This window comes from Dreissena polymorpha, chromosome 6 (assembly GCF_020536995.1).
Source record: "Dreissena polymorpha isolate Duluth1 chromosome 6, UMN_Dpol_1.0, whole genome shotgun sequence".
Taxonomy (NCBI): domain Eukaryota; kingdom Metazoa; phylum Mollusca; class Bivalvia; order Myida; family Dreissenidae; genus Dreissena; species Dreissena polymorpha.
This window is the reverse complement of record NC_068360.1, coordinates 74,392,267-74,413,147: the sequence shown is the minus strand read 5'-3', so window position 1 is coordinate 74,413,147 and position 20,881 is coordinate 74,392,267. Positions and strand designations below refer to the sequence as shown.

The following is a 20,881-nucleotide window of genomic DNA, read 5'->3' as shown; positions in this document are numbered from 1 at the left end:
CTGTCTAAATGATTTCTACATAGATATAATTATAAATCATGGCTAGGAAATGTGTATATATGAAGCAAAAATTTAAAAATAGATGGTTCATTTTTCCCATTTACATGTATGTATATTTATCTATGTATACATCTTTTGTTGTAAACAGTTATGCGACATGTTGGGAAACGCCCAGGACAAATATATCGACGTAATGATTTTTTCACTTATGTGGGTGTATGTTGGCTCCACTTCACACGATACAGTCATTGTAGTTTAATTGAAAAATGCATCTTACAATGTGAGATGAGTTCTGGGTTCAAGCCCCAGCAGTGGCCTATCAAGTGTGAAATACGGAGCCATTATGATTAAATATACACAGTTATCTTTTTAAACAATACCATTAATATAAGGAATAATGTTAAAGGGGAATTGCTGCTTAGCTATTTTTGACATTGTATAACAGGGTTTATATACACCCCAAGGATAAATGCTTCTAAATTTGTAAAAAAAAACAAAAAACAAGTCGAAGTGTGCAGAATATTAAACATTTGCAACTTTCTGATGTCTAAAAGTCATCAAATGCCACTTGAAGTGTACTTTTTTTTGTACAAAATAACCCATTTTGTGCTGTCCATTATCGGTTAATGTTTTAACGCTGTCAGGTCCAGAAGCGCTCATTCTGTAGCATGTTTGGACCATAATGTATAATGCGACCAAGTTTCAGCAGATTCAGCCCAGTGGTTCTGATTTTATACGCTGTGCCTAGCTTTTATTGAGTATAAGTACTATTACTCACTGATTTATGCATATGAGCTTGGCTGTTTTCGAACAAAACCTGAGGTTTTGTCATAGCAAGCTCATTGTGTCATGAAGTGTCTTTTCGCCATCCGGCGTCCGCCATGCTAAAACCTTAACATGAACCCATTGTACCCACATATTTTTTCGTACCCATTTTTTTCGTACCCAAATATTTTTCGTAATCAAATGTTTTTCGTACCCAAATTTTTTTGTACCCATTTTTTTCCTACCAAATTTTTTTTCGTACCCATTTTTTCGTACCCAAATTTTTTCGTACCCAATTTTTTTTTTCGTACCCATTTATTTCGTACCCAAATTTTTTTCGTACCCAATTTTTTTTCGTACCCACATGTTTCGTACCCAAATTTTTTTTCATACCCTTTTTTTTGTACCCAAAACTTTTTCGTACCCACTCTTTTTCGTACCCACTCTTTTTTTTAACCCAAAATTTTTCGTACCCAATTTTTTTCGTACCCAAATTTTTTTCGTTCCCATTTTTTACTACCCAAATTTTTCGTACCCAAATTTTTTCATACCCAATTATTTTTGGTTCCCATTTTTTTCGTACCCAATTTTTTTTCGTATCCAAACGTTTTCGTACCCACATTTGTATATTCTTACCCATTTATTTTTTTCGTACCCAAATGTTTTTCGTACCCAATTTTTTGGTCGAAATAATCGGTTTTCAATTTGATTTGATCTCCCCACTCATTCCATCCCGCGAAACCCTTAAGGTGTCGCAACTCTGGTATTTAATATGGAATGAGTGATGTATTGGACGTCATCATTGATGACGTTCAATCGAACGAATGATAAAGGGGGCTAACTTTCGTTAAGCTGGCGAGAATCGTCGCGATTTGGGTTTCTTGAAAACTGGCCTAGCACGTTTGCTGAAATTTGACATGTATATGGACAAGAATGCGATCTACCTGTTGGCGTAGGCGTTATACCTGGGAAAAATATAGTTTTTGATTAAATCACGAAAAAGTTTCGCAAGTTTTACATAAACCGGATTTACAAAATGCGGTATATGGATATACCGAAGTCCTACCGAAATCCCCGAAATCAAACTTTGATAAAACAATGTTTCATTAGTGATTTCAGTGTATTTCGCAACGATCTATATTAAAATACGCAGTTTTTCAATACACAATCAATATTAATGGGGATTTCGTGGGATCTCGTGGATTTCTGGGGATTTTGGTAATTACGGGAAATTCGGTATTTCTTCACACCCGTCAAAATGGTCGACTTCGTCAGAATGAACGCTTAGAAAGTATTTACAAAAAACATCATCTCAAACGATGTAAAGTGAACGCTACTTATCTGTTTTGTAGATAAGTATACGATCCATTGGAAAACACTAACATTTGACATAAAAAAACGCCAGTGGATATGGAAATCTTCATCGTTTGAAATAGCAGACGGCGTCGACCAAAGGCGAAAAGACCGCGAGAAAGTATTCACAAAATAACATAATTAAAAATGATGTCAAGTGAACGCTAATTCGCTGTTTTGTAGATAAGTATACGATCTATTGAAAAACCATAACATTTGACATAAAACACCCGTGGATATGCAAATCTTCTGCGTACCAAATAGCAGACATCATGCGGCGTCTAATCTGAGTCTACGCTGTTTGCCAAGGCCGATAGTATAATGAATGGAAATGCACAAACTCAGCAACTGGCAAGCATATATGCATTAGTAGATTGTTTCGTGATTATTTAGAAACGACTACATAATTCTTTTGGTTCAGCCAGTGCAACTTAACAGAAATAAGTATAATAGTTTCTACACCTGACAACAATGTGCCAACTTTATACAAGGTAAGTTGTTTACATTATTTAAAATATTTCAAGCTTACAGTATACAACAATAAACAGCTGGTACAATGTAATGTCATCGTTTTAATTTTAATAAGCCCGTGGTTAATTACCCTTTTTAATCTTATGGTTCAATGCATCTCTAACACCTTCAATTGACATTCTCGGCTCGGGTACTACTTACCGGTACATGTACCCCGGGTACTCTTAACTTTACTTACATGTAGCCCGGGTACGGTAAAGAAACTTAAACATACCCGCAAATATTAGATTGTATCCGAGTTGTATATCTGCCAAAAATCCGATGTCGTTAAACATGCTAGCGATTAAAGTAAAACAATATTGTTTACCTTAAAGAAACTTCTCTTTAAAAAAAATCTGCATCAACATGCTTTTTAGTATGAGTGTTGAGAGGACGCCGTAGGAATAATCAAGTAATCAAGAATACGTCTCTGTTTCTGCTTTTATTTCCTTCATGTATAATGACGATAAGGATTGACGACTAACATTGACGGCAATGATAACAAGCATTGAAAACTAACACTAACGACAAGGATTGGCGACTAGATGTAACATTGACGATTCTCTACAATAAATGAAATTAACAATAAAGAATGAATAATACGATTATAGTACAACAGATCTGCTATTCGAAGTATAATATGATAGCATACACTCATTAGAATAAAAGGTTTCATAAATAACAATTTGAAACATTTTCAATAAATATCGAAATATCTTATACAATATTTATTACACAGCATGAATTATTTGTTAAAACATAATATAAATACCAAATATGGTGTTCCCCATTTAACGGACCTCGCAAACCAAAAAATGTTTCTTTAACAAAATCTATGATGGTAAAAAGTGAACGTGCGACATCGCGGAAAATATACTTGACAACGTCATACAATGATGCGACTTTAAACAATTTAAGATTTTAAATTGAATCACATTAATGATTGTAAAAATGAGTTTTGATAATACATTGTATAAATGCCATTTAACAGAAAATTGACATAAATGTAAACATAATTAATTTTTACAAAATAGCCGACAACAACCGATTTAGTGTTTAAATTCCCGGGTATGTTTTAGTATATTTACCGTTCCCAGGGTACGAGCCTTACTAACTGTATTATTATTATATCTCACCGACTACCTTACCTTGTTGTGTTTCAACCTGAAATTTATGTAAAATCCGGCTTTCTTCACTTTTATTTTTCATTCATTTGATTACGCAATTGTTGACATATCTCGTGGAAAATTATTTGAATCTTTGGATTTTAGTGACGACAAGCTGGAAGTGTCAATTTATTTTTTACAATGAATCTAAGATGTATTTAATTTTTTTGTGTTTGTCATGCATAGTTCAGTGTTTTCCAGAAAAATTTGAGTAGCCAGTTATATGGCCGGCAACTATGCAGTAAAACCAAAGCATTTGTGACATTTACTTGATATATTTGGGAAAAGTAGCCGGCATCAAGAGTTAATGTAACCGGCAAGATCGCTAGCAGCCGGTATTTAAAGAGAACACTGATAATAGTAAACTAAATCTCTACGACGGGATTACAGCTTTGTAAAATTGTTTTTTGGGTGATAATGGTTAGTAATTCATACTAATGTTATTAAAAAATATCGGCTTTAAGTTTAATTTTGAGAATGCGATGGAAGAACAGAAAATGAAGAGCATACAGGGATGGAAATAATTGGTTTACCGTGAACCCGGGGCAAGTAGATTTTGGCCTGGGCAACTCAATTTCAAAAGTTGGTAAACTTCTTTTTTTTAAAGCTTAAAACAATTCACTGCAATAAAAATTGAAAAACAATTGATCACCATGGATCAATACTAGTTAAATAACATTCATTATTTAGGAATAGGACATGATTCAATTCAGGCTCATAATAAACATCATGCATTGAACATGTGTTGTCAGCAAATGTTTTTAATTATCTATTATTTTATTAAAAGAATGTATAATATTCACATGTTCATATTTCTGGGCTCGTTATTCTTTATCTGGGCAACCAAAATACTAAAGATGGTTGCCCACAATAGTAAACAGTTAGTTTCAATCCCTGGCATATCATTGTATCTCTATTGTTATAAGCATTGCATTAAAGTTGTGATTGAGGTTAGCCTGTTGTTTATGGTATATTTACATTTTAGCTTGACTGTTATATATGAAATATATATAGTCGAGCTATCCTACTCAACCCGGCGTCGGCTTGCGCATTGGAATGTTTGCGTACCACCTCAAATATATTTCCTATGTCCATTGACATATTGCTTTTATATTTTGCATACTTCATTACCGACATAAACCCAATCTATAAACAAGAGCAGACAACTCATTTACTGTATCAAGCATTTTAACAGAATTAGGCCCTTTTTCACTTAGAATAATATGCATATTATTGATAAATCTATGTTAAAGTTTGCATATGACCTCAAATATTTTTTATGTCCCTTGACATATTGCGTTCATACACCATGTATTTTGCTTATTAACCAACATGACCCCAATGTATAAACAAGAGCAGATAACTGTATCAAGCATTTTGTAACAATTATGGCCTTTTTAACCAGGTTTTCCGAAGGAAAAAACTGGTTATTAGATTGGCGAATGCGGGCGGGCTGGCTGGCGGGCTGGCGGAATAAGCATGTCCGGGCCATAACTATGTCGTTCATTGTCAGATTTTAAAATCATTTGGCACATTTGTTCACCATCATTGGACGGTGTGTCGCGCGAAATAATTACGTCGATATCTCCAAGGTCAAGGTCACACTTTGAGTTCAAAGGTCAAAAATGGCCATAAATGAGCTTGTCCGAGCCATAACTATGTCGTTCATCGTCAGATTTTAAAATCATTTGGCACATTTGTTCACCATCATTGGAGGGTGTGTCGCGCGAAATAATTACGTCGATATCTCCAAGGTCAAGGTCACACTTTGAGTTCAAAGTTCAAAAATGGCCATAAATGAGCTTGTCCTGGCCATAACTATGTCATTCATTGTGAGATTTTAAAATCATTTGGCACATTTGTTCACCATCATGGGACGGTGTGTCCCACGAAAGAATCACGTCAATATCTCCAATGTCAAGGCCGCCACGACTAAAAATAGATTTAAAAAGAAAAAAAACTTTCAAAGGGGGTTAATTTTTTTTGGTCATTTCAAAAGTTCAGTTTGAGTTTTCTCCCTTTATCAGATTTTTTTTTCACAATGAAAACCTGGTTTTGTGACAATTTTGTCCCTTGTTTTCACTTACAATAAGCATATAATTGATAAATCTATTATTAAGTTTGCGTACCACCTTTAAATTGCCATAACTTGTTTATTATGCTCCCCCCCAAATTTTTTAGGGGGAGCATATAGTCGCCGCTTCGTCTGTCCGTCGGTGCACAAATTTGTTTCGTACCCAATTTTTTTTGTACCCAAATTTATATATGTACCCTTTTTTTTCGTACCCAAATAGTTTTTTGTACCCTAATTTTTTCGTTCCCTATAGGTTTTCATAACCAAATTTTTTTTCGTACCCAATTTTTTTTTTACACAAATTTGTTCGAACCCAAATTTCTTTGAACCCATTTGTTCGTACTCAAATTTTTTTCGTACCCAAATTCGTTTTGTTCCCAATTTTTTTTGTACCCAAATTTTTATTTGAACCTTTTTTTCGTACCCAAATAGTTTTTCGTACCCTAATTTTTTTTCATAACCAATTTTTTTTTCGTACCCACATTTTTTGTACCCAATTTTTTCGTACACAAATTTGTTCGTACCCAAATTTCTTCGTACCCATTTGTTCGTACTCATTTTTTTTTCGTACACAAATTTTTTCGTACCTTATTTTTTATTTGTACCCATTTTTTTCGTACCAAAATAGTTTTTTCGTTCCCTTATTTTGTTTGTACCCATTTTATCGTACTCAAATTTGTTTTCGTACCCAAATTTGTTTTTTTTTCCTACCCGCATATTTTTTCGTACCATTTTTTTTTTGAAATAATCGATTTTCAATTTGATTTCATCTCTCCACTCATTCCATCCCGCGAAACCCTTAAGGTGTCGCAAGTCTAGTAAACATTCCAATATAAGAGGTATGGAATGAGTGATGTATTGGACGTCATCATTGATGACGTTCATTCGAACGAATGATAAAGGGGGCTAAGTTTCATTAAGTTGGTGCATATAGTCGCGATTTGGGAGTCTTGAAAACTGGTCGGTTACTTTTGCTGAAATTTGACATGTATATGGACAAGAATGCGATCTACCTGTTGGCGTAGGCGTTTTACCTGTGAAAAATCTAGTTTTTGATTAAATCACGAAAAAGTTTCGCAAGTTTTACATAACCGGAATTACAAAATGCGGTATGTGGATATACCGAAACCCTACCGAAATCCCCGAAATCAAACTTTGATAAAAACAATGTTTCATTAGTGATTTCAGTGTATTTCGCAACAATCTATATTAAAATACGCAGTTTTTCGATAAATAATCAATATTAATGGGGATCTCGGGGATTCCTGGGGATTTTGGTAATTGCGGGAATGTCGGTATTTGTTCACACACGTCAAAATGGCCGACTTCGACAGAAAGAACGCTTTAAAAGTATTTACAAAATAACATCATCACAAACGATGTAAAGTGAACGCTACTTATCCGTTTTGTAGATAAGTATACGATCAATTGGAAAACACTAACATTTGACATAAAAAAACGCCAGTGGATATGGAAATCTTCATCGTTGGAAAAAGCAGACGGCGTCGACCAAAGGCGAAAAGAACGCGAGAAAGTATTAACAAAATAACATAATTAAAAATGATGTCAAGTGAACGCTAATTCGCTGTTTTGTAGATAAGTATACGATCTATTGAAAAACCATAACATTTGACATAAAACACCCGTGGATATGCAAATCTTCTGCGTACCAAAGAGCAGACATCATGCGGCGTCTAATCTGAGTCTACGCTGTTTGCCAAGGCCGATAGTATAATGAATGGAAATGCACAAACTCAGCAACTGGCAAGCATATATGCATTAGTAGATTGTTTCGTGATTATTTAGAAACGACTACATAATTCTTTTGGTTCAGCCAGTGCAACTTAACAGAAATAAGTATAATAGTTTCTACACCTGACAACAATGTGCCAACTTTATACAAGGTAAGTTGTTTACATTATTTAAAATATTTCAAGCTTACAGTATACAACAATAAACAGCTGGTACAATGTAATGTCATCGTTTTAATTTTAATAAGCCCGTGGTTAATTACCCTTTTTAATCTTATGGTTCAATGCATCTCTAACACCTTCAATTGACATTCTCGGCTCGGGTACTACTTACCGGTACATGTACCCCGGGTACTCTTAACTTTACTTACATGTAGCCCGGGTACGGTAAAGAAACTTAAACATACCCGCAAATATTAGATTGTATCCGAGTTGTATATCTGCCAAAAATCGGATGTCGTTAAACATGCTAGCGATTAAAGTAAAACAATATTGTTAACCTTAAAGAAACTTCTCTTTAAAAAAATCTGCATCAACATGCTTTTTAGTATGAGTGTTGAGAGGACGCCGTAGGAATAATCAAGTAATCAAGAATACGTCTCTGTTTCTGCTTTTATTTCCTTCATGTATAATGACGATAAGGATTGACGACTAACATTGACGGCAATGATAACAAGCATTGAAAACTAACACTAACGACAAGGATTGGCGACTAGATGTAACATTGACGATTCTCTACAAGAAATGAAATTAACAATAAAGAATGAATAATACGATTATAGTACAACAGATCTGCTTTTCGAAGTATAATATGATAGCATACACTCATTAGAATAAAAGGTTTCATAAATAACAATTTGAAACATTTTCAATAAATATCGAAATATCTTATACAATATTTATTACACAGCATGAATTATTTGTTAAAACATAATATAAATACCAAATATGGTGTTCCCCATTTAACGGACCTCGCAAACCAAAAAATGTTTCTTTAAAAAAATCTATGACGGTAAAAAGTGAACGTGCGACATCGCGGAAAATATACTTGACAACGTCATACAATGACGCGACTTTAAACAATTTAAGATTTTAAATTGAATCACATTAATGATTGTAAAAATGAGTTTTGATAATACATTGTATAAATGCCATTTAACAGAAAATTGACATAAATGTAAACATAATTAATTTTTACAAAATAGCCGACAACAACCGATTTAGTGTTAAAATTCCCGGGTATGTTTTAGTATATTTACCGTACCCAGGGTACGAGCCTTACTAACTGTATTATTATTATATCTCACCGACTACCTTTACCTTGTTGTGTTTCAACCTGAAATTTATGTAAAATCGGGCTTTCTATACTTTTATTTTTCATTCATTTGATTACGCAATTGTTGACGTATCTCGTGGAAAATTATTTGAATCTTTGGATTTTAGTGACGACAAGCTGGAAGTGTGAATTTATTTTTTACAATGAATCTAAGATGTATTTAATTTTTGTGTGTTTGTCATGCATAGTTCAGTGTTTTCCAGAAAAATTTGAGTAGCCAGTTATATGGCCGGCAACTATGCAGTAAAACCAAAGCATTTGTGACATTTACTTGATATATTTGGGAAAAGTAGCCGGCATCAAGAGTTAATGTAACCGGCAAGATCGCTAGCAGCCGGTATTTAAAGAGAACACTGATAATAGTAAACTAAATCTCTACGACGGGATTACAGCTTTGTAAAATTGTTTTTTGGGTGATAATGGTTAGTAATTCATACTAATGTTATTAAAAAATATCGGCTTTAAATTTAATTTTGAGAATGGGATGGAAGAACAGAAAATGAAGAGCATACAGGGATGGAAATAAGTGGTTTACCGTGAACCCGGGGCAAGTAGATTTTGGCCTGGGCAACTCAATTTCACAAGTTGGTAAACTTCTTTTTTTTAAAGCCTAAAACAATTCACTGCAATAAAAATTGAAAAACAATTGATCACCATGGATCAATACTAGTTAAATAACATTCATTATTTAGGAATAGGACATGATTCAATTCAGGCTCATAATAAAACATCATGCATTGAACATGTGTTGTCAGCAAATGTATTTAATTATCTATTATTTTATTAAAAGAATGTATAATATTAACATGTTCATATTTCTGGGCTCGTTATTCTTTATCTGGGCAACCAAAATACTAAAGATGGTTGCCCACAATAGTAAACAGTTAGTTTCAATCCCTGGCATATCATTGTATTCTATTGTTATAAGCATTGCATTAAAGTTGTGATTGAGGTTAGCCTGTTGTTTATGGTATATTTACATTTTAGCTTGACTGTTATATATGAAATATATATAGTCGAGCTATCCTACTCAACCCGGCGTCGGCGTGCGCATTGGAATGTTTGCGTACCACCTCAAATATATTTCCTATGTCCATTGACATATTGCTTTTATATTTTGCATACTTCATTACCGACATAACCCCAATCTATAAACAAGAGCAGACAACTCATTTACTGTATCAAGCATTTTAACAGAATTAGGCCCTTTTTCACTTAGAATAATATGCATATTATTGATAAATCTATGTTAAAGTTTGCATATGACCTCAAATATTTTTTATGTCCCTTGACATATTGCGTTCATACACCATGTATTTTGCTTATTAACCAACATGACCCCAATGTATAAACAAGAGCAGATAACTGTATCAAGCATTTTGTAACAATTATGGCCTTTTTTTCACTTAGAATAAGCATATAATTGATAAATCTATTATTAAGTTTGCGTACCACCTTTAAATTGCCATAACTTGTTTATTATGCTCCCCCCCAAATTTTTTAGGGGGAGCATATAGTCGCCGCTTCGTCTGTCCGTCGGTGCACAAATGTGTTTCGTACCCAATTTTTTTGTACCCAAATTTATATATGTACCCTTTTTTTTTCGTACCCAAATAGTTTTTTGTACCCTAATTTTTTCGTTCCCTATAGGTTTTCATAACCAAATTTTTTTTCGTACCCAATTTTTTTTTACACAAATTTGTTCGAACCCAAATTTCTTTGAACCCATTTGTTCGTACTCAAATTTTTTTCGTACCCATATTCGTTTTGTTTCCAATTTTTTTTGTACCCAAATTTTTATTTGAACCTTTTTTTCGTACCCAAATAGTTTTTCGTACCCTAATTTTTTTCATAACCAATTTTTTTTTCGTACCCACATTTTTTTGTATCCAATTTTTTCGTACACAAATTTGTTCGTACCCAAATTTGTTCGTACCCATTTGTTCGTACTCATTTTTTTGTTCGTACACAAATTTTTTCGTACCTTATTTTTTATTTGTACCCATTTTTTTCGTACCAAAATAGTTTTTTCGTTCCCTTATTTTGTTTGTACCCTTTTTATCGTACTCAAATTTGTTTTCGTACCCAAATTTTTTTTTTTCCTACCCACATATTTTTTTGTACCATTTTTTTTTAGAAATAATCGATTTTCAATTTGATTTCATCTCTCCACTCATTCCATCACGCGAAACCCTTAAGGTGTCGCAACTCTAGTAAGGAAATACTTTTACCCTCAAACTGTTCATTACTTCCACAACATATTTCAGATGTTTTACATACTGACCTAATGGAAGTGAAAATCTATATTAGCCGTGCTCTGTGAAAACGGGGTTTAACATGTATGCATGTGCGTAAAAGGTCTTCTGAGATTAGCCTGTGCAGTCCACACAGGCTAATCAGGGACGACAATTTCTGCCTAAACTGTATTTTTGCTTAGAACAGACTTTCTTTAAACAGAAAATATCATTACAGCCGAAAGTGTCGTTACTGATTAGCCTGTGTGGACTGCACAGGCTTATCTGGGAAAACACTTTACGAACACGCATTTAACCCCTTTTTCACAGAGCATGGCCCATATGTAGAAAGAAATGGACGTGAAAACTGCTCATTACCTCCACAACATCTTTCAGATGTTTCACATATTCTCGTTCAGCGTTGATTATCTCGTTCACCACATTGGTGCGAGCCTGGTCCTTGTTCATGATGCTGATACGCCGCAGTTTCGGACTGGCCAATAAGGGGGCAGCAAATGAGGTGTCTATGTCATCTTCAATTTGAATTTGATTCACCCGTATCTGCAAAAAATATTATTTAACCATTTACCACTTGGATACGTATTTTGATGCATTTCTAGTCCCTAAAAGAAATACATTTAACTAAATACCTTTTTTTACTAAATTCAAGTTTTAAAGGCTTAATTTCCAAGCCTTATATACTGATGAGCAGCAAACACCATAAAACCTGAACAGACTGCGAGTTACTCGCAGGCTGTTCTGGTTTTATGCTGGTTGCAAAGTCCGTGTTCTCTTTGCTTCCGAGTGGACAAGGGTACAGGAAATTGTTCCAGTTGTATAGAGGATGAATTTGGGACAAAACAAAATGTTTACTTAATTATATATGGAATTTTTTCCAATTGTATTGGGGATGCGTCGAGGACCCCTCAAAATGGGAATTCCATCAAAAATGCAAATTCATTTTTTTGTTCACAAGAATATTAAAAACATAAATTTTAAGTTGCATAATAGTTGCTGAACTATTAATCTTTACATGTTTTTCATATTTATTAATAAATACAAAAAAAAATGCATAAAGTTTAAATTAGATCACTTAAGAAATTTGATTTTTTTTTTAATTGAGAAAATGGAATTGCAATGGGAAAGGGTCCTTTTCAGTATATGTATATAATGACACTTTTCAAAACAGCAAAATCTGTGACAAGCCCCTTTAAAATAAAACATCCTTGAATCTGACAATAAAACTGAGAACAAAATGATGCTGAACCAGCCTAAGAGAGCAGCCAGGGCGTTTACTTGCCATTTTGGGAAATAGCTAATTTTCGGAATTGGGAATTTTTGGGCGCGAAACATTACTAATTTGGGAAAAAGTAATTTAATAATGTTTTTAAAATAAATCAAAGTGTAAGAAAAAAATCATATAAATTATAGATGAATACTTTGTCAGATGTAATCAAAATAAAATTGTGATAATCATTAGTAACTTCTGAATGTTCCTTTACTAAACAAAGCACAGAATAATCCTTACCCAGAAAATCATATCATTTCCCCTTCCCTGACAAAGTTGAGAATTTTCAATACCCTGATAAAGCACAGAATTTTTCTTACCAGGTTCAAATTTCTCCTACTCATAAAATCAAAGAACTTTCCTTACCCAGACAAAGCACACAATTATCCTTACCCAGACAAAGCACAGAACTTTCCTTACCCAGACAAAGCACAGAATTATCCTTACCCAGACAAAGCACAGAATTATCCTTACCCAGACAAAGCACATAATTTTTCATACCCACATAGATCCTTAAGACTAGTTTTCCCAAAATGTGTCTAACCCAGACAATGCTTTGGGGAACCAGAAATTTCCTTACCCGTACAAACGCAGCCGGGAACCAGCCCTCCCGGTCCTCTATGACCCCGTACCACCAGTCCTTGTCGGCCATATCGACCACCTCAATGAGGTCTTGGGCCCGAAACACGAGCTCCTCCTGGTCCATGGTGATGTGGTCCCACAGAGCCTCTGCGTACGTCAGGGCGTCTTCATACTTGAATAATTAATATTTCATAATATATATATATAATATGATCGCAAAACAAGAGCTGATCCAAACAGTGACCTCTCTGTCTATATGTGGACACCATATCCACTAGCATTCAGATAGCATTTGATAACAAGACTATTGCCAAGCAATATATGTCCTCTACCGGTTCCACCATTGTCAGAATTTAGTTTTACAAATATTTGTTGCCATAGAAACCAGAATGTTTAACATAGCAACAAAATGAAATGATGTGCAAAATGTCCATATTGCCATCTATCAATGTTTCAAGTTTCATGAAAAAATATTAAGAACTATAAAAGTTATTGCAGGATCTAGAAAAGTGTGACAGACAGATTCACAGACAGACGCATAGAGCACAAACCATAAGTTCCCTCCGATGAAACCGGTAGGGGACAATAAAGAAGAGGTCAAGCCTTAAGGTTTAAGTGCAGATTCCAGTTTTTATAGCACATCTAATATTAAGCTTAACATAACTTCATTCCCATTTTTTAAAAGGTTATTCTTTCCAAGCTACATATAAATCAATAATTCAAATAACAAGTCTGTATTGAATAGATGATGCTTAGTTGATAATAAACGACCTCTTAGCAGAACTGCATGTACATACGGAAGAAAAATTTGAAGAGAATGACAACTAAGGAAGAAAATGCCGGAGCAAATGACAACTTAAAAGATTTTATGGCGAAGACAATAAATTACATGATATTTCTGGACTTCAACACCAGTGAAAGATCAAGAAGTATACATTATTTGATAAATCAGCTTAATGATATTTTTGAAGGGTGATTTCTTTATATTAGTGGATTCTAACCTCATCCAGCCCTGTAAGTTGACTGGTTGATGATCGTACACTCAGACTCTTGCCTTGTAGACTGGTTTGGTCGAATGAAAGATCCGAGTCGCCTGAAAGACTGTCATTGTCGTTGTGTTTGGACAGGTTGTCCATGTGGAAATCTGAAAAATGCAGACTGGTCTATTATAATAGTTTTTTATGTGGAAATTTGAAACATTCGGACTGGTTTATTATAAAGGTCACAAGTACCCTGGCTGCAACCGATTTGTCATCCATGTTCAATGGCAAATAACACAGACATTTTGTTTATCGAGCCCCATTTCAACAAAGCTTTGTCAAAATTACTTTGTAAATGTATTTAGGCATTGCTTCCTGTCACAACTTCTGTACTACCATTCAGTTCTATCTCAAATATGCAATAAGAGATTGTTTCCAATTATATTAGCCTTTTTTAAATAATTATCAGTATTAGCAACAAGTCTTTCTTATGCTATTAAATAGGATTATTTACCACAAAATATTCAGTTTAGTCTACTAAATCTTTGTTTTGTTCATTTGGCAATGATCATGTTATATATGTGTGTGTGTGTATGTGTGCGTGTGCGTGTGTGTGCGTGTGCGTGTGTGTGTGTGCGTGTGTGCGTGTGTGTGTTTGTGTGTGCGTGCGTGTGTGTGTGTGTGTGTGTGTGCGCGTGTGTGTGTGCGTGCGTGGGTGCGTGTGTGTGTGTGCGTGCGTGCGTGCGTGAGTGCGAGCGTGCGTGCGTGCGTGCGTGCGTGCGTGCTTGCGTGCGTGCGTGCGTGCGTGTGTGTGTGTGTGTGTGTGTGTGTAAGAAAATGGCATTAAAATTATTAATGACATTAATGGAAATACCGACCTGGTTCGTAGACTACAAAACACTCACAATTCGTTTCAAACTCGACTCCATTGCACTTGAATCGATCTGTAAGGGAAATTAAAATAGTTTCTTCTAAATAGAATTCCGTTCAATTTATGATATTATGGAAGAAAGAAACGAACCAAATAAACATTTGTGTTTTCAAACATGATGAATCGATTTTAAAGGAAATATGTACTAAATAATATATATATATATATATATATATTATTTTATTTTTTTATGTATGTATTTATTTATTAATTTATTTACACAGCATTACCTTTTTAAATATTTCAAATTTATAACGCAAAAAGTCCTCATTTAATATCATCGATTCTTTTAATTAGATCAATTGTCTGTTTGCGTATTTTCAGGGTTCCATTTACATAAATTACTTAATTGTTCTAGCTTGACATGTATCACTTACCATCAATTGCCTTAGAAAATAATGTCCAGTATTCGTCCGTAGCTGTGTGTTTCATCACTAGCAGTAAATTAAAACGCATGTGTTTTGATGTATCGTAGTATGATGTAAGTACTTCAATTCGAGGTCCTGCAAAGATTAAACTAAGATAAAAATATGTGTAAATAGTGTAAACCTTTTCCTGCTCCTTCGTTTTGATAATTTATATTACCAATATAAATTTTACTGGTATTAAAACGCTTTGTTAATGCCTACAATATATAGAGGTTATTTACCTATTTTCGGGGTGTTACCATGAACTAATTTTCTAATTATCTAGATTTAGGATTCAAACTCGAGCTTGATACTGTCTAGAAAAAACATTCTGATTTAGTTATATCAAGATCGGATGAAAAACATTCCTTCTTAAGTGGTTATAACCTCAAACATGAAGACGCACATCACACACCACACGACGCACACCGGCCAGCGCACGACAAAGAATGTCGGACATCACAATAGCTCACGTAAAGCTCTATGAGCTCATGTGTCCTTAAGTGTGTCACAATATAAATGGATTTACTTCTGTTATTGTTATGGTTTAACATACTAGAATAGTATTGTACTTGTATTAAGCTTACTGTTCGTTGATATACACCTTGTAAATTGTCACCCTGGAGATTTACTCCCTGTATATCTTTATATGAAACACGTTTTATATTGATTAAAATTGGACTGGACTATAAACTGATTTCTTAACTCGTCTCGTGATAAGTTTATTTAGGCTCACAGATAATGTTAACCATGCTTAAACTGTTCCGTTATCAAAGAATGACAATATCCCACCATGTAGCTTGTATACTTACTTACACCGGAGTCTTTGTGTTTTTTTTCTTTAAAGTTGGCTCGACGTCTTGAAGATAAAAGTCTGCCTTTTTAGCCTTGGGACTAGCTTTGTAATTTATATAATTCGAAATACTTATTAGAACCCAAAGTAAGATAACACGCCTGTAGGATGTGATGACCTATTAACGTGAGGTTATTATTATTTAGGGGTGATTCATTTCCCATTTGCCTGCTGTGATTGCCAGAGGTTACTATCCGAAGGGTGGTCTTGTAACAATAATATGACAAAATATATTACGGTGAAACCACCTACCCATATTTTGGACCAGTGTACAGCGTACTGTCTTACTTTGACTTTACTTTTTGTGTACGCCAGAGTTTATGTACAAGTCATTGCTGAGTCTTCACGACTACCTTATGCGCTGACCTGCCCCTGTGACCTATCAGGGGGAAATATTTACTGTTAAGCTAAAATAGGTCAACATAAACACGGCTTCCCAGGTTTGTGCCGGAAAACAATTTTTTTTTAGTACAAATACACCAGTGCACGGTGGCCAATGAGACCTTACTGTTATCTGGAAGTCATCATCACTATCATTGCTATAAGTATGATCATCATCATCATCATCATCATTATTATAATTATTAGTATCATTATTATCCGTACTGCCACCATTATTTGTATTTTTTTTATTGCCACCGTTATCATGTTTATATATGATTGTGTATAGTTTCTTTATCAATGTGTGTGTGTTTTTACTGTGCTCTCCGCCCAAAGAGTGAGGGATCGAGCGGGATACAGGAAACGTCACTGGTTCTTTTAAGTACCAGGTGTAGAGCACCGATACACTGCACCCCCGTTTAATGTCCCTCGCGGAAGACATGTTAGTCAGTTAGAATAGTATTTACAGTATTAGTTAAACAAATGCACACCAACAATAACAACCCTATATATGAGCAGTGAACGAAAACTTAGTAATAAATACTTGCATGATGAGACTAAGGAATCATTAGTAAGTAGTAGTTTCAGAATAGGAATTGAATTGAATGGAGTATTATTGCTGCCCGTCAATATATATCAATACTCGAACACAGATACAAATATGCAATTTAATACTTTAAGAGGGGCATGGTACCTGTTATATGCAGACATGTGGTGATATTATATTAGTCTCGCTTAATTTCTTTTGCGAGAAAATTGCAGGGCGGGTAAACAATTTTTTCCCTCAATTGTACTGCTTACTCGTCGTCCATTTAACATATATCAAGCACTGTAAGCAAAATGCTAGAGAGAAAAGAACGAGAGAGCATGCGATAGACAAGAGTAAACCGCCACCATTGTTTTTATTTTGAATATAAAGTGGTTCATATCATCAGTGCGAAAGCGCGCGGGCGTGATGGAAATTCGCGCCTTGTTTGCGCCGCTAGCGCCGCTGACATGCTCTAGCCAATATAGAATAATACATATAACTACATTTTGAATCTAACATAAGGCAGTCATATTTAGATAAAACATTATTTTCACTTTCTTTGCGCGTACTTTTTGTTAGGAGAGAACTGTGGGGTAATTGAGATGGACCAATTTTCGCACTTATTGCATCTTGCAACGATGGATGGAAGTGTGGTAGACGCGTAGTCGGTAGCTGGTTACAGCTTAAGAGAGGGAAATTCGCGGAACCCTGGTTTTGTTATATACAGGCAGCGTATTTATTAAAGTGTGACCTTGGTGGTCATTTGGCCTAATGATATGTGTATTGTGAGTACCCTTCCGTCGTTTTAGTGTGTGAGTTTTGCCATGCGTTATATCAGCCTGTCCCCCGCCATTACGATTGGTGTGTAAGCACGGTAACGACATAAGGGCGTATGGGTAATCCCCTTAAGCTTGTCGTCGGCGTCCTGCATAACTGTTATCGTAAGAGGAATTGAGTGTGTGACAGACATAGACAACCGGGCTTATGGGTATTCAATTTCAGCCCGTCATCACTGGTTTGTTTAGTGCTGATTATAGTCAGAGCATAGTTAAGGATATTGACAGGTTTTGGTTCAGGCTACGTAGGAAATAGATAGGTAGGGTTATGCGTATGACTCGTATTCAGCCAATTATTGTTGTATATCTTTTTTCTTCACGATAAGTTTAGATATGTACCCATGGGTTTAATGAAGTCTTTAGGAAACGACCGGCACGGGCACGTGGTACGTGGTATTGACTGTGTAGACAACTGGGCTTATGGGTATCCCCTTTCAGCCCGTTATCACTGTCTTGATTAATGTTGATTACAGTCAGAGAATAGTTAGGGAACGATCGGCACAGGCAACGCGGTACGAACTTAATAGCGATACACGTCAAAAGAGTAAGTTAAATTGTTGTTACTGACCATATATCTGCAACTCATCATGCTACCAGTTTTTTATAAAAATATATTTTATATTCGATATTTTACATGACTCACCCGTTCCTCTAAGCCAAAACTAGAGGTTTGTCACAGACGTGACGAATACCCCCACATGCCGCATTGACACAGAATATTTTGCATGTTGTCTTCAAAAAAAAACAGACGTCATGCTCAATGTTTAAAACGCACTAAGTGACCCCTTGACCTAGTTTGTGACCCAGCATGGCCCATGTTCGAACTTGAACTACACATCATCTAGATACTACTTCTGACCAAGCTTGGTGAAGCTGTGATAAAAACTACCTAAATTAGTGAGCGGACACCATGCTCAATGTTTAAAACGCACTAAGTGACCCCGTGACCTAGTTTATGACCTGGCATAACCCATATTCGAACTTGACCTAGACATAATCTAGATACAACTTCTAAGCAAGTTTGATGAAGATGGTATGAAAACTACTTGAATTAGAGAGCGTACACCATGCTCAATGTTTAAAACGCACTAAGTGACCTCGTGACCTAGTTTATGACCCGGCATGACCCATATTCGAACTTGACCTAGACATCATCTAGATACAACTTCTGACCAAGTTTAGTAAAGATGTGATGAAAACTACTTGAATTAGAGAGCGGACACTATGCTCAGCGTAAAACGCACTACGTGACCCCGTGACCTAGTTTATTTCCCGGCATGACCAATATTCGAACTTGTCCTAGACATCATCTAGATACAACTTCTGACCAAGTTTGGTGAAGATGGGAAAAAAACTACTTGAATTAAAGAGCGGAACACCATGTTCAATGTTTAAAACGCACTAAGTGACCCCGTGACCTAGTTTATGACCCGGCATGACCCATATTCGAACATGACCTAGACATCATCTAGATACAACATCTGACCAAGTTTGGTGAAGATCGGATGAAAACAACTTTAATAAAATTTTATTAATTTAGTACAAATGGTCATTGGGTAGTGAATTTGTTAATTAAAGGGAGGTTTGTCAGAAGTTTGCGTGTGGGTGAGTTCATTATATAGAGTGAATGGTGTTTAAACTAGAACCGCTAGTATCGCTATTACTACCAAAGGCGCGCAGAGTGCGCTCTCAAGTGAACGTCTCAGCAAAAGGTTCATATTTTATTTAGGTATCCCGTGTCACGCAAGAATTTAAATACATGAATCCGCACCCGTGAGGCGATGTCTTAGGGCAGCATCAATAATAGGTTTTGATCTATATTAAGTGTATGTTTTTTTTAAGCTGCTAGTATACCACCGCTCAGTTCAAGGTGTTTTACGGTGTGATCCGGACATAAAAAGAAAAGATGCTAAAACGTATTATAAATGTTACTTTGCGGACAGGGGACGGGTTTGTAATAGTCCCCATGAAGACGCGACACCCCAGGTCTCCGGCGCGTGTACATGTAAGCCTTATCGTCCCGTTTTAATGTGACTGTATATGTTGATCTTATGACTAGAGGTGTTAAATATCGGGAAATCATGATCACCGCAGTAAATTGACTAGCGGTGGTCCTGTTCGTTATAACCTTTCTGGTTAATGATTGCGATCATTTCGCGTGCGCTAGAGAGTACGTTTGAAGGCAGACCTTCATGAGATCCTACACGGGCGAGTTGGTCAGCATGTTCATTTCCAAAAATACCTACATGACTCGGACTCCAAAGAAATTAAAGCGAGATATGTTTAGTTGTTAATTTAGTTATTTCCTTCAACAAAGAATATATTAAGTCAGGTCGCGTGTTGGATGTACCTGCTTTTAACCCTTGCAAAGCGCTGAGCGAATCAGATAGTATTACGTAGTAAGCAATTAGTCGCTAGCAGAGTGGTACGCAATGCTACCATAATTTATTTTTGCCCAGATAGTTGCATTATATATGCGCATGATGTTTTATGTCGGTTCCCCAGTTGTGTCTTTGAATGGCTTTTAAAACATTTAGGTCGTTTTTACATTGAGTAATATGGTTAAATATGTGATCTTTCCAGGTTAACTGTCAAATGTCATTCCAATGAACGTTATATTTTCGAGGAACGGAAGTGGTATGTCGCATAGTGTGAGTTGCGGAAGGTCGTTAAATGTTTGAGATTTTCGTGCATGGCTTGGGTTTTGATGGATTAATTAGAAAGCCATAATTAGACAATTTACACTGTCTAGGATTTTCCCCGTTACGTCTCACCTTAATTTTACGAGTTTTAAGGAACACTGCTAGCCATTTCAGCATGGTACCCTCTATTCCTAATTCATGTAGCAGCTGAATAGTGTGCATATTCCATAGTTTATATGATTTCAAGGCATTCGTTGTCCAAA

The 20,881-nt window shown here is 35.4% G+C and overlaps 1 long non-coding RNA gene across 1 annotated transcript; it reads right to left on the bottom strand.

The window, feature by feature from the left end:
• Positions 1 to 3,055: 3,055 nt before the first annotated feature.
• LOC127836383 (uncharacterized) lies at positions 3,056 to 8,974 on the bottom strand. The gene is made up of 2 exons (XR_008028736.1): positions 8,934 to 8,974; positions 3,056 to 3,771 (listed from the first exon to the last, which is right to left on the bottom strand). It is a non-coding gene; the product is annotated as an uncharacterized LOC127836383 (long non-coding RNA).
• Between the last annotated feature and the right edge of the window lie 11,907 nt (positions 8,975 to 20,881).